We start from the raw sequence: 15,119 nt of genomic DNA, 5'->3' as shown, positions 1-15,119 counted from the left end.
TTTCTTCACATCTTCCCCAAAGCACCCAAATGCCCTCTTTTTTTTGTACTAGCCATGTGTCAGGTATGAGGTTATTTGCTTTTTGCTGAAACAACCTAACTTTACATTTCAAGGAACTAGAAAAAAGAAAATTAACAAATCCCAATGTTAGCAGAAGAAAGGGAATAATAAACAACAGAGCAGACATAAACAAAACAGAGGCTAGGAAAAAATAGAAAAATCACAAAACCAAGAATTGATTTTTCAAATAAATAAATAAAATTGACAAAACTTTAGCTAGATTAAGAAAAAAGAGAGAAGACTCAAATTAATAAGATCAGAAATGAAAGAAGATATATAACATTTGAAGCCACAGAAATAAAACAGATTATAAGGCACTAGCAATTATGCACCAACAAATTGAATAATGTAGAGAAATGGATGAATTCCAAGATACATGCAACTTGTCAAGACTGAATCAATATTATTATTAAATATAGAAAGATAAAAATACTAAAAATCAAAATTTCGATTCATTTAGGGGTTTTATTAAAAACAGGAGGTTAAAAAGAAAAATTGTTTCATGATTTGTTTCTTGTTCAAGAAAAAGTCTATACTGGGCAGCAGAATTCCAGTTATTCTCAGGTACATATATGCAAAGAAGGGAAGGAAGAGTGGCTGCAGGAATGAGATGAGCAGATAGAGAAAGTAAGAACAAACGAAGTAATCTTAAAGAAAATAAGAACTACTAGAGCAACTAAAGTTTGGAGTTTGTGATCTTGCTGTAACAAAGGTTATTTCTATGACTTTGCCCAAGAAATATAATTTCATGGGCTTGAGGTTTCTTGGCACAATAATCTTTGTGTCAAAGAAACTGATGTGTGGGTCAAATAAAATACTACTAATGACAAGCTGAAGCAAACAGTAATGATTATAATAACATCAGTAGTAACCACAACTCTCACATGAGTACATATTATATGCTGGCATTTTACACATATCTCTTCCTTTTATTCTGATATGTGTCCTGGTGAGAATGGTAGGCATTATTGTTTCCCCTTTTTGATGGGAAAATGGACATTTAGAAAATGCTAAATTCTCACATTTGCAAATGCAAAGCCAAATGCAATTCATCTGGTTTCCAAACTCTAGCACTTTAATAATACTGAAACATCCATAAAAAAATGTAAAGTATTAGGGCAACAAGAGTGAGTCAGTTACATGCTATAAGTGAGTAATAGTGAGTAATCCAATCTGGTGGGCCACCTACAATACACTGGTTCTTGACCCTAGTATTGCAATGTTTTTAGAGGTATCCATATTTGTGACATCTTTATCTAATTTACAGTTTGCACAGATATATGTTAAATTTTGTGTGCATTGTTTGAACATTTGCCAACTAATGATGCTAAATTGGGGAAGGCAACTCAGAAGTGTACTCACTTGCTTACAGCATAAAGATTTATACTTTATCATTTATTTATTTGCAAGTAGATAATTGAGAGGCTCTCAGTGTTAAATTGTTTGCACTCTGTTAAATGATTTGATGCTGATGGGCCCCAGATGTCCTGAAAATGTTCCCACACCCTTGATGGCTCCCTCCATACACTCATTACTGCCTTAGGATGGCTGAACATATTTACGAATTCTAGGTCACCATCTGCAAAGATGTTATGCTGTGACTATTTCAAATAAAAAGTGTGTGCTTATATATTATGAATAAGATTATGCCCTTTGAAAATATGATAACATGGGAATATAGTAATCACCAGTGTATCTTTGTAATTAGGAATCTCAGCATAGAATTTCAACAGATCTGAATACCAATTAATTGAACAAATCACATGCCTTTTGAAAGTCTCAGTTTTCTCATCTGGAAAATAGGAAGAATCATACCTTCCCAGGTTATTATATAATTTGGTAAGAATTATGTAAAGGGCTCAGTGCTGGGCAAATAGTATCTGATTTGATAGAGGATTGATTTTGTTAGGAAACTAGCATATTAATTTTGCAAATGTTAAGCAAGTGTACTTTAACTCCTTTAGAAACCATATTTTACTTAAACTTCTTACTTCAAAGGTCAATCTTGTTTCCCCAATAAAAAGGCAGATATAAAAGTAAAAAATTATGTAGGATTCTATTTCTCCGCTCTCATTGAACATGGCATATTGAGCTCTCCGGAGTGCTGAATTTGGATAAAGGAAACCCAGATATTAAGAAAACAGACACAAACTACTCATGTGAGGACTCAGAGAAAAGGGGGAGAGGAAATGATGAGAATGAGGGTGGGGTGATATTTTCATCTACTCCCTCATGAGACCCAGTGAGAAGCTAGTCAACCAGGTGTGTAGACTCACCTCAACAAACTTGGTACAGAGTGGTTAGTACCTTCTAAGGAAGGACTTTGAGCCTGGCTTTCAGACTGATCTGGAATTAAGGTTTTGGACAAGACTCAAAGATCCCACTGCCTCTTCTGAGGTCATTGGCCTCTCCATCGGAAGAGGGGAGGTGATACTGAAGCAGAGATGGGGTTATTGGGCCTGGTGAGGGGGCTGACTGAAGATGAGAAAAGGAAAAGATTCAGATGAACTGAAAACTGAAGTGTAGCTGAGCTAGGACCCCAGAAAACAGGAGATACCAGAGCACTGGAAATGACAAACTTCTGTAATTAGCCCCTACAAGACAGTCAGCAACCAGGTAGAAAAGAAACATCACGTCAAAGAGCCAGTGATTCTACTTTGAAAGTCTTCATGTCCCTTGGCTTCAGAGTTGGCCAAACCTCAGCATCCTCCTTGGGTACCTGGTGCCTTCTTGAAAAGGAGCTGGGAGAAGGGCAAAAGACCTAGGACTGTGAAGAGCAAAGCCTGTTTTCGAGGGTGGACTGAGTACTATCTAAAGCAATAGCTAAATTTTCTGGGTCAGACCAAACTTACAGGATCAAAGATTATTTCCCCCATCAGTATCCAGTGCTAAGAAAGAAGTCTGAATTAGAGATAAAACAAAGGTTAAATTTTTATTTCCTCTGCAGCTGTAGGTTGTAGGGTGAATAAATAAGGGGGCCTCATTTCATTGTCATTTCTACTGGGAGAGTTAACATCCTCAAAACCCTTTAACCCCAGCCACTACTGAGTGCGGCTTTTCTAGAGGTAGAGATCGGTGTGTATTAAGAACAGGCACTCTCACCTCGCTCTGGCCTCCACTACTTATTTAAAATTTTGCCTTTCATTGCCTTTGTCACTATAATAGGGTTTTTAAGCTCTCAACAATGCTTTCTAGCTCAAAATGGATCAAAGCCACAAACTTGATCTCCTTAGCTCCAGGTACTAACCAACTGAGCTAACAATAACTGCAGGGAATGTAGACAAATCCCTTGCCAATCCAAAGGACTTTCAAGTGTCAGTAATGAGGACATCATTATTGATGCTCGTGACAACTCACCTAGACAGGGGTTTTGAGAAATGCTTGTCCCTTTTGTGTATTTTTTTTCTAGATTGTCAAAGAGTAGGTGAGAAATATTTAAAAGACAAACAAGTATTAAAAGGGCTTCCAAACATGAGTAATAAATGTTGAGCATAGCATGAGAATCCTCGTTCATAACTATCACTCTGTTTGGAGGCACTGACGCAATAAAAAGTGAGAGAGAATCTATCAACTTAAAAAAAAAAACACAAAAACATGTAAGAGGATTCTTCATTAAAGGAAGTAGGCATACTTAAAAGCCTAGATTTGCACATGCCAGCTGGGCCACTACAAGTCTGATTATGCAATTTGTGCATTAAATTATCCAACACCCTCTATATTTCATTCATGCTTTGCAGGTGTGTCTATGAAGAATTCTGAATTTGACATCAAGAATCTTATAGGCTTGTTTAATGTATAAAGATTTCATAAATCATTTGACCAATAAGAAATATTTTAGTGGGTTAAATTTGCATTAGTTCCCATCTAAAAGGATAGTATTTAATTCAGTCAAGAAAGCTAACAAAATTGAATGTTGACTTTAGATCACTTCTATGTATAAATATAATATATATAACAAAGTATATGCTGGGTGTCGTGGTGAATGCCTATATTTTCAGTGACTCAGGAGGCTGAGGCAGGAGGATCAAGAGTTTAAGGCCACCCTCAGCAAGTTAGTGAGGCCCTAAGCAACTCAGTGAAACCTTGTCTCTAAATAAAATATAAAAAAGAGTTGTTGATATCGTTCATCAGTTAAGCACCCCTGGGTTAAATCCCCATTTTAAAAAAAGTATTTAACATATGTACTATATAAGATTATATAATAATTATATTAATATTGATTATGGTTTAGATGTGAGGGTCCCTCAAAAGATCATGTGTGAGACAATGCAAGATGGCTTAGAGGTAACATGATTGGGTTATGAGAGCCTTAACCCAATCAGTGTGTTTATCACCTGATAGGGGTTAGCTGAGTGGTAGGTAGGGTATGGCTGCAGGAGGGACATTGGGGATGTACCTTGGATATATATTTGGTGAGCTGAGCTTAGTTGTTTTTTTTTTTTTTCTGCTTTCTGATCATCATGTGAGCTGCTTCCCTCCACTACAGTCTTTATTAATGATGTTCAGTCACACCTTGAGCCCTGAGAAATAGAGCCCGCCATTTATGTACTGAGACCTCTGAAACCATGAACCCCCAAATAAAGTTTTTCTCCTCTAAAATTGTTCTTGCTGGGTCTTTTAGTTACAGTAGTTAAAAAAAAAAAAAAAAAAGCTGATTAATACAAATACCTATTCTGAAAGATACAAGGCTCTATTTTGGGGGCACCTAGTTAAATAAAGCCTATACCCTGCTAAAGAGAATCTTGTAGGAGAACAGCTTACTAGGGGAAGTTGGAAACAAGGTGGACCTATCAAGCAGGAGTTTGAGACCTGAAGGAGATGCCACCATGAGCAGCATAGAGAGCTGAGCAAGAAATGTCCTGGCACTCAAAACTAAATATCTCTTCTGTTGAACAACAACATTTTTATATAGTTCCAACACCAGGATATTCTGTGAGTGTGATAAGTCAAGACAAAAACAGGACAACTGCATAATTGTGTCTGAAAACAGACAAAACAAAAATATCATCCCCACCACATAAATAGACAAAACATTCTTTTCCCCTGGCCAATATGAGTGGTTGCCTCCATATCAATCCAACTTTTAGCTTCAATCTCTTCCTTTCACCTTCAATGTAAGAATTATTAAAATGCCTAACAATGGAATTACCTTTTTTCCCTGAGCATCCAATCCAGAATAAAGTCTGTTCCTTAAAGCCCCCAATCACCTATCCTTGAAAAATCCTAAACTTGGTTTCTAGAACTTTTTCATTGAGATGTTCCACAAGTCAATTATGCAACAAATCAATAAACCCAAACTGGGTCAAATACAGCTGTGTTCCTGGTGGTTTGTGACTGAGAACATGATACCATTTTGCCTATTCTTTTGAGATTCATGGACTTTTAGACCCACAGATCTGTAAATGCTTAAGATCATGCAGTCTGAGTTCAATTTTGTTTATAAAATTCCATGATAATACCATGCAATATCCATAATGTATGCATCTGTTAGTGAGCAGTCCGGTACTACAAAATATATTTACCCAATAAGAGAACCCATTAATTAATTATTCCAGAGGTAACTACAATTATTAGGGAATTATTACTTACATTGAGTCCAAAATGTATTATTCATTCACTTTACTAAATCTCTCTTCTCTCGACCCATGCACAATGAGGTAAATCTCTTTTCTATGTGAACATAGATTCAAATCTTTTAAGATAGCTGTTATATCTGCTTATATTTTCTGATTTTCAGGTTCAATATGAGGAGTATGTTATCATTTCTTTTGTATATTGATCTTTTCTATGGATTATCTACTCTGTATGATCCTAGACCTTTTCCAAACAACTCCCAATTGTTCCTATCTCTAGAACAAATGTATTTCAGACAAAAGCTAACAATTGGGATGCCTTTTCTTTGGTTTGGATCCATACTATTTATTTATTGTCTTGACTCAAAAACAAAGTAAATGGTTTAGTCGTTCTGCCGAATTGTTTAATCCAACAGAAGCACAGAACAAATTTTGGAGCCAGACAGCTTAGCTCTTCTTCCTGCTGTGGTGTTTATCAGCTTTGTGACTTCAGGCAGGCATTTAATATTTTCATGCCTCAGTTTTCCCATCAAAAATTGGGAATAAGAATGGGACTGTGTCACAAAATTGTTGTGACAAGGAAATACATGTAACATCACTACAAAAGTATTTTCCATGCAGTGCTCCAGGAGGATTTTCTCTCCCTATTTTTAATTGTCTTTGAAACACGGGTGTTTCTATGTTTCTACAATGTTGTCTATTCTCAGTTCATGTGCCATTGATCTCCAAGTATTTAAGTTTATATTTGTCTTAATTAAATTATAATTTTTACGTTGTACTCAGAATTCTACCCTTTTGAAGGCATTCTTGACTTTGAGTTTCTATCGTACTTTATTCAATTTCCACTTTATGTCACCCAAATATGAGTGAAGACATTGGGGATGTATTTGAATAGGAAAGACATGAGGGCAGAACTATTAAACACATCCTTAGGCCTCTCCCTCCAGATAAATGGATTCATTAACAATACCCTTTGAAGATGGTCATTACAGAAATCAACTAAGTTGTAAATAACTCAGCTAATGTTTTTTTTCATTATAAGAAATTCTGTCAAATAATTTTCTGAAATCTTTACATAGTCTTTAAATAACTGAAAACCAACATCTAGGAATACTATTAAAAACAATGTATTCAGGCTGAGATAGTAGTTCAGTGGTAGAGCACTTGCCTAGCATGTGTGAGGCACTGGTTTCGATTTTCAGCACTGCATATAAATAAAGGTCCATTGACAACTGAAAAAAAAATACTTTAAAAAAGATTTAGAGAAAATAATGTATTTATCTGACATAACTTAATGACAAAATCTCATACCCTTTTTAAGTATTCATAGATATACCATTTTATAATTTTATAATATTTTCTGTGACAACATCAAATTCACTGGCTCATAGGTGACAACTAACTTTGTCCTGTTTTTAGAAATCAGGGCCTGGGGTTGTGGCTCATTGGCAGAGCGCTTGCCTTGTACATGTGAGGCACTAGTTTCAATCCTCAGCACTGCAAAAAAATAAATAAACAAAATAAAGATATTATGTCCATGTATAACTAAAAAAATATTTTTTAAAAAAGTGGGACAGTGTATGCTATTTTTTTTTTCATTCTCCATAGCTTTTCATACATCACCAACACTGGTTTATCAATTTCATCTTAACTCAATTTAAAAAAATGATAAGTTCTTCATTGAACTCTAAGAAAATGTTAGAATGGGAAAATATTGAGAACATAGCCCTTTGACACTCCCAGACTACAAAACTCTTTGAGGAATGGCTATTCCCATCAAAATTCAGTCAATGAAATGTTCCAATTAACTAGGTTTTAGGCTGATGATTTTCAAAATTCTTGACAGTGAGTCACACTAAGAAGTACACTTTACATTGACCATTCTGCCATTTCCTGACCAGCCCTCATACACACACACACACACACACACACACACACACACACACACACCATACTTAATCTTACTATATTTTATAACCTATTCTAGGGGGAAAAAACTGATCTCAAACCATCAAATTGATTTTGTGGGCCACTAATAAGCAAATCACTATTCATGGTTAGAAGAACACTGCTCCAACGCATCAGTTTTTACCTTTTTTCTCTGACTTAACCTGATTTATTTTTGTAAAACTGACTTGAATTTCTATGACAATCAGATTGGCTAAATTATGCTACAGAAACAACTTCAAAATTCCACTGGTTTAAAACTACAATGGTTAATTTCTCTGTACTCATGCACATGAAGGCTTCTAAGCCATCCTCATATGAGAGTCAAAGCTGAGTGAGGTTCCATCTTTGTGTTCCATCTTTGTGGTAGGCAGGAAGATGAAGAGTGGGGGATGAGCCAGCTCAGTCATCTCTACTCCCATTTTATTTGTCAAAGCAAGTCACAGGATCACTCTCAAGTCACAGATCTCACAGATATTTTATTTAAGCATTCATCCAATTAGGAGAAACAGGATATTTATCAATAGTCTTGATGGCTTCCGCAATCTAACCTCTGATCACCCAATACTCAAGTTATGTGTATACCTCCCATTCAAGACAGCAGGTTCAAAGGCCAGACTGGTGAGTATTTTCTGAAGTCAGCATTCTCTGTAGTCTCTGGTTCTGCCTTCTGGGATGTTGTGCCTCATCTATTAGCTTTATTGGCCATCTTTGAAGTAAGTGCTGATAACTATGCCTTGGCAGTTAGGAAGTCAGTGGTCTTTGTATATCAAACAAATTCTCTAAGCTGGTAGTGTTTCTGATAGTGTGAATTTCTCTAAAATTTTTTCTCATCTATTCATTATAGTCAGATGAATGTGCAAGTAGTCAAACCCATGTTTTAAACATAATTTTCACTATTTCTGTATATTTTTCTTGCATTCCCTATGTTCCTCCAACCTATGTCTCATGCTCACCAAGCCATAATGATTTCCAATCTCTTTTTCCTAATCAATATTGTTCTATTGAGAAGATTTATGGTTTGCCACTACTATAATTGGGTCTTTGCTCTTATATTAACTTAATTCATGGAGTTGAGAACAATATCTTTGATTTGATCCTCCTCTTAAAGCTTATTTTTAATAGGACTCTCTTGCTCAAAAGGCTTCACATTTTGTCTTTTATCTACCCTTGAGTTTGAGAAGTAGTTACCTTCTCTTACCCTATAAACATGTTGAACTTTGGACCCTATTCTTCTTCATTTCTGCTTACAAAGAAGTCAATGCTTTGTCATGCTTATCTCATTTCCCTAATGCCTTGTCAAATGAAAAATAGATTGCCTCTAACATAGGGTGACATTTTGTTTTCCATTCTCTGCTCCTGGAACTCCAAGTTCATTATAAACTTGGTACTGACTTCTTTGCCTTCCAAATTATTGCAGGCAATAGGTTTACGAAATACTTTGCAACTTCATAAAATATGCCACCATCTTTTCATTTCAAATCAATTGTTTCTGACTGTTATATAAATATAAGCTCATGCTATGTATTTTCATGCAGTTTAGGTTCATGTTGGGGCAGAACTCCAATTGTGGTATCCAGTTTCTTAATCATTCTATATATAGGCTACACCAGAGTACAATGGCTTAAAACCATAATGGGTTCATGCTCTGACTCAAACACAGGTCAGAGAGACTCTGATTCAGTTATCCCCTCTCAAGGACAAGGCCAAAGTAGTTTCATTTTCATTTTTTCATTCTTTCTGAGGAAAGCAAAGAGGAACTTGGAAATTGCCTAATGTTGAAGTTGAAGAAATGAAGTCATTTCTATGTACCTAGAAGAAGGGCACATAAAATATCTGTAACTAAGCACTATATAAATCACATTTAATTCTCACTCCAGTTACAATGGCAGCTATTATGCAAACAAACAACAATAAGTGTTGGCAAGGATGTGGGGATAAAGGTACACTCATACACTGCTGGTGGGACTGCAAATTGGTGCAGACAATATGGAAAGCAGTATGGAGATTTCTTGGAAAATTGGAAGTGGAACAACCATTTGACCCAGCTATCCCTCTCCTTGGTCTATACCCAAAGGACTTAAAAACAGTATACTGCAAGGACACAGCCACATCAACGTTTATAGCAGCACAATTCACAATAGCTAAACTGTAGAACCAACCTAGATGCCCTTCAATAGATGAATGGATTAAAAAAATGTGGCATATATACACAATGGAATATTAGTCAGCAATAAAAGAGAATAAAATCATGGCATTTGCAGGTAAATGGATGGAGTTAGAGAAGATAATGCTGAGTGAAGTTAGCCAATCACACAAAAACAAAACAAAACAAAAAAAAAATGCCAAATGTTTTCTCTGATATAAGGAGCTGATTCATAGTGGGGTAGGGAGGGGGAGCATGGGAGGAATAGACAAACTCTAGTTAGGGCAGAGGGGTGGGAGGGGAAGGGAGGGAGCATAGGCTTAGAAATGATGGTGAAATGTTATGGACATTATTATCCAAAGTACAGGTATGAAGACACGAATTGGTGTGAATATACTGTGTATACAACCAGAGATATGAAAAATTGTGCTCTATATAAGTAATAAGAATTGTAATGCATTCCACTGCCATATATAAATAAAAAATTAATTTAAAAAGTAAAAAAAAATTAAAGATAATTGTACACATTGAAAACTATTAATTATTTTTATTATGTGGAAACTATGACTTGGTAAAGGGGAAAGACACACAACTGATATCTGGCACAGTCAAAGTTAAAACCAGGCTCGTCTACCTCCTACTAGTATACTTGGTCATTTAGGTTCAGTGGCCATAAAAAGCAAAATTGCAGGTAGGATTATCACTCCATGGCTCTCCTTCTGGAGATACTGCTTACCTCTTTTAGGCACATGATGGTTTCAATGAATTCTCCTCATGTTTTTTCAAATGTCTCCTAAATGTATGACTTTCCATCCTCTCCCAGAGATATTAATTGTATTAGGCTAGAGTACTGTAATAAACAGATCCTACAATAAATCTTGACACAATAGAAATTTATTTCTCATTCACATAACAGTAAAAGTTTTTGATCATGTTTCTCAAACAGCTGTCCTCCAGATGTAATTTAGAACCTATACTGCTTCCATATTGCTGCCCCCTAAACTCTTGTTGTCTGTAGAAGAAACCTCAGATCAATTCATTTATTATCAACTCTGTTCATGTTATATTGGAAATATTAATGATATGGCTATATGCAGCTATAGAAGAAGCGGGGAAGTGTAGCCCTTAGCTTGGCAGCTGTTCCTAACTACATGTCTATGATTATAGAAGAGGACAGTGGATTTTTTAGACAAGTGATTCTTCCTAACATCTACACCTATGCAGGAACACACACGTATCCTCACCCAACCTACTCCCAGTAAAGACATGATACTAATCATTTATACCTTATTGTATATTTAATTCAATACTTCTAAAAAGTTTAGTATGGAAAAGTCCTATATCTAAATCCTAGACATATTTCAGAAAACCTCTGCAAAATGTAGCTCCATAGTCAAGGAATTTGGGAAATTCTGCTTTAAAGAAAACTGTTTTGTTTTCATCCTTTTTCCAGAAGGTTTCTTGTAGATTGTAAGAGTTATACACATTTTTTAAATGTGCAAAAAGTGAATATTTTGTGCAATTTCCCTAAACTATTTAACATCAGAAATCCACTTTGAGGAATAGCTATTATCATTTGGAAATTGTAGTCTGTCTTGGCTACTCAGTTCTAGAAACACAGCTTATGAATTAAAGGAATTTAAAACTAATAATCTTGAATAAATCAAGAACTGGGTACCCAGCTCTAAAATGTTAACACATACGGAGAGTTTTCTCTACTTCCATGTAAAACTAGGTTTCTATAAACTGTCTGCTCTTTTGCAGTATATCACCGTGGAAAGGGGTACCCGGAGCCCTGACTCTCTGAACTGCAGAATACCTTCTGCTCTGACAGATGGGGGCCTGACAAGCTGTTGTTGCTATCAATGCGATGCAATGTGAATTCTCTTTACAGCTTTGAACAGTGTTCTTTTATAGCACCAGAGAACTGGTCCTGGGCCCTCAGGAGCCCTACTAGAGAAGTGGATGTCCTCATTTCTGTGAAGTCTCCACCCCATTCTGTGCTCCCTGTCTGGAGCCAGATAATAAAAATAATCCCAAAAACAAACAAAAGATTTTGCTTGCTGGCCAAATTTCAGATCAATAGAGCAGTTGGGAGGGAGCCAAGATTCAGAAGCTTGCATGTTGAGAGAGGCTGCAGATCATTAAAGATGAACAGAGCCATAAAACACCAACACAATTGGCACAACCAATTGCAGTGTTTTGGCAGGCTTTGCACCGAGCCCGTGGATTGAACATTCCTGGAAACTAGCACAGTCCTCTTCACAAAAAGAATGGGTGAATCTGTCTTAAGTCATCCACAAGGTACACTGAGGGACCAGGCAGGGAAGTGCACTTTGATTGATGTAGGCACTGGAGGAATGAGCTTGCATGGTACATATAGGGTTGGGGGCAGTGCACTAGTACAAACATTTCCAAGCCACAGTTAAACACCAAAGGCTAGAGTCCTGTACACATTCTCCACACCTAGAAAGAGTTAACAAATAGCAGTTTCATAAATAACAGTTTCATATCTTGAAGCAATTATTAGAAAATATAGCTTATCTCTGGGGGTGGTGGTGCGTACCTGTAATCCCAGAGGCTCGGGAGGCTGAGGCAGGAGGATCACAAGTTCAAAGACAGCCTCAGCAATTTAGTGAGGCCCTAAGCAACTTAGTGAGAAAGAGAAATTTCCTACAAATGGGCTGTCTTCTTTCAAAGGTATTTACCGAAGATTACATTTTTAAAAGTTGAATGACAACTTATGTAGAATGGAATGCACAAATTGATGGATATTTGAGTTATTTCCTAGATTAGCTAATTAAAAACAATATTGTTAAAGCATTATTATGCAAATCATTTTGTGAACATAGTTTTGTCTTTTTCTTCGGTAACAAATTGGAAGTAGAATTCTTACCTCAGATGGTAGGTGCATGTTTGGCTTTCAAAGAAAGTAGTTTTTTGAAGTGTTTGGTTGTATAAATGTTTGTACTGATGCATACTTTCACCAATATTCTCAATAGTTAGTCAATTCCAGCAAGTGTGAATTGTATCTCATTATAGTTTTAATTAGCATTTTCCTCACAACTGATCATATGGAGTACATTTGTATGCACTTATTGGCCACTCATATATCTTCTTTGTCTGTAGGATTATTTTTAAATAGCCTTCTTTAGGAAATACTGATTAATATGTCTATATAAATATTATGTTACATATATATTCATCTTAATAACTCTAGTACATATATGTGATTAATAAATGTCCAGTGAATTAAATATAAATCTCACCTAGAATTTTCAAAACATAATATGATTTTGAAAATTTATTTACATAAATATTTATCAACACATAAGTTGAATTACATTTATAGGGAGGTTGGCAGTAGTTACGGTCTCTGCCATTCATGTCCCATCAAAATGGATTCACTCAATGTCTTCATTGGTTTGAGATAGCTGTAATATATACAAGCCTTTATATATAACTCATAACAGACACTCTGGGTGGGTAAACAGAGAAGTTAATGCTAGCTGTTCAACATGGAATAGAAGAAAAAGAAAATGAACTTTGCCACGAAAGATCTGAATCTAAGCCAAACTTCTGCAATTTGCTAGCTGGGTGATTCACTCAACCTGAGTCCCAGATAATCAACTATAAAAGGCATGAACTATCAACTCTTTCTGAAATTTACTGATTAAAGAAATCAATTGTATAAATGTAAAGAAACATAATCCTAAGCTTTCTTAGGAGAATAGTTTTTCAGAGACCCAAAATATATAAATAATATTCATGCTTATCTGACTACATGTCCCTAAAAAGCAAAGGGACCACAGGACTCCAAAATGATCTAGAGTGCCTAACACAGTGTCATGTTTTTTAAAACAGCCTGTGATCACTTGCTATCAAAGGCAAGATTATACTGGGTCTCAGGTACACCTTTTTACAGGGCTATTTAATTAAAAACAAACATTTCTAAAACCAACAAAGTCTATAGAAAACATGCCATCATTAGTGCACAAAACCTTCTTACGATGAAGTACTTTCAAACAAACATAAATAATGTAAAACACACTTAGTGTAATTATAGTCACTGATTCAAATCTTGTTTTTGCATGTATAGTTACACCCTGAATCAACATTTAGATGCCAAAAAAAAAAAAAATCTTTTCATGAAAGTGACACAAAACTGCTTCAAGGACTGGGAAAAGATGTTGATCCTAATTAATTTCTGCATCTATGCAAAGCATAAATCTGCATTTCAGTATTCACTATAACACTTCTTATAATTCCTGTCCAAAGACTTCTATGTTTATGCAATGAAACAAGAATATGATAAGTACAATAAGAAGACAAGGTTTTTATTTACTAAAGGCAATTCTTACAACCATCACAAACTTGATTTTGCTTTTTGGCCATGAATGCTCTTCTTTAGATGATAACCATCCCTTCATTTAATAAGTGCTTTAGGATATGACTATGAACTACACATTGTTTTTTTTTTTCTGTGAGTGCAATTTGTTTTCAGAATTTTAAGTGTAATAACAAAAAGCAAAGCGAAAGTGATTCAATTAGATTGTAGTCAGATCATTATATGTATATATGTATTTAAAGCTAGTTTGTGTCACTTTCCTGAAAAGAGTTTTTTGACATCTAAATACTGATTCAGGAGAATTTTCTCTATATAAAATTTATATTCATTAGTGTACCAAATACATATCTATTTATACATAATACACATAAAACATAATATAGGTAAAGTTAAAATTTATTATATCATAAATTTTGTTTCTGTAAATGAATGTCTCTCTATGTTTTTATTTGCTTACTGTTTTTTCTCCTTTTAAAAAGCTATCTTGTAGCAAAATGTTAGCTATGAGGCTGAATAAAACAACATAAAACATGTGTGTATGTGTGTTTTCACCTATGATGAAGAAGCAAGCGATAATCTGGAAGGGGAATATATCAAGTAATAGTCTCTCTTCTGAATGTATAAAATGACTGGGAAGTTGGCATAATTGACTAGTACATTTGAATTTTTGCTGGTATCTGATTTTCAAAAAGATCTACTTGTGGGTTAATAACTTAGGTAAATTATGTTCTTTATACCATTGTTGTATTGGATACATATTGACATCTGGAAATCAAAACCATATTTTACCTTCAGTTAGGTAGTTTGCTGTTTTAAAGAACTCTAGTGAATCCTATCCTCAATGAAGTGATCTTTAGTAATCCAAATTATTTCTCTTTGATTTATCTTAAATTTGGAAATTCTTGAGTTCTTAGAAGGTGGGTGCTAACCCTATAACTTCCATCCTCCAAGTTGTCCATTTAGCTAGTATTTATAAGATATAAAACCCTATAATTTTCTATATTCCCAAGTAATAAGTAGTATTTACCTATTATATGCATTTGCT

The sequence above is a fragment of the Callospermophilus lateralis genome, chromosome 7, assembly GCF_048772815.1.
Source record: "Callospermophilus lateralis isolate mCalLat2 chromosome 7, mCalLat2.hap1, whole genome shotgun sequence".
In the NCBI taxonomy this organism is placed as follows: Eukaryota; Metazoa; Chordata; class Mammalia; order Rodentia; family Sciuridae; genus Callospermophilus; species Callospermophilus lateralis.
The sequence above is the reverse complement of the archived record's forward strand: the minus strand, read 5'-3'. Positions refer to the sequence as shown.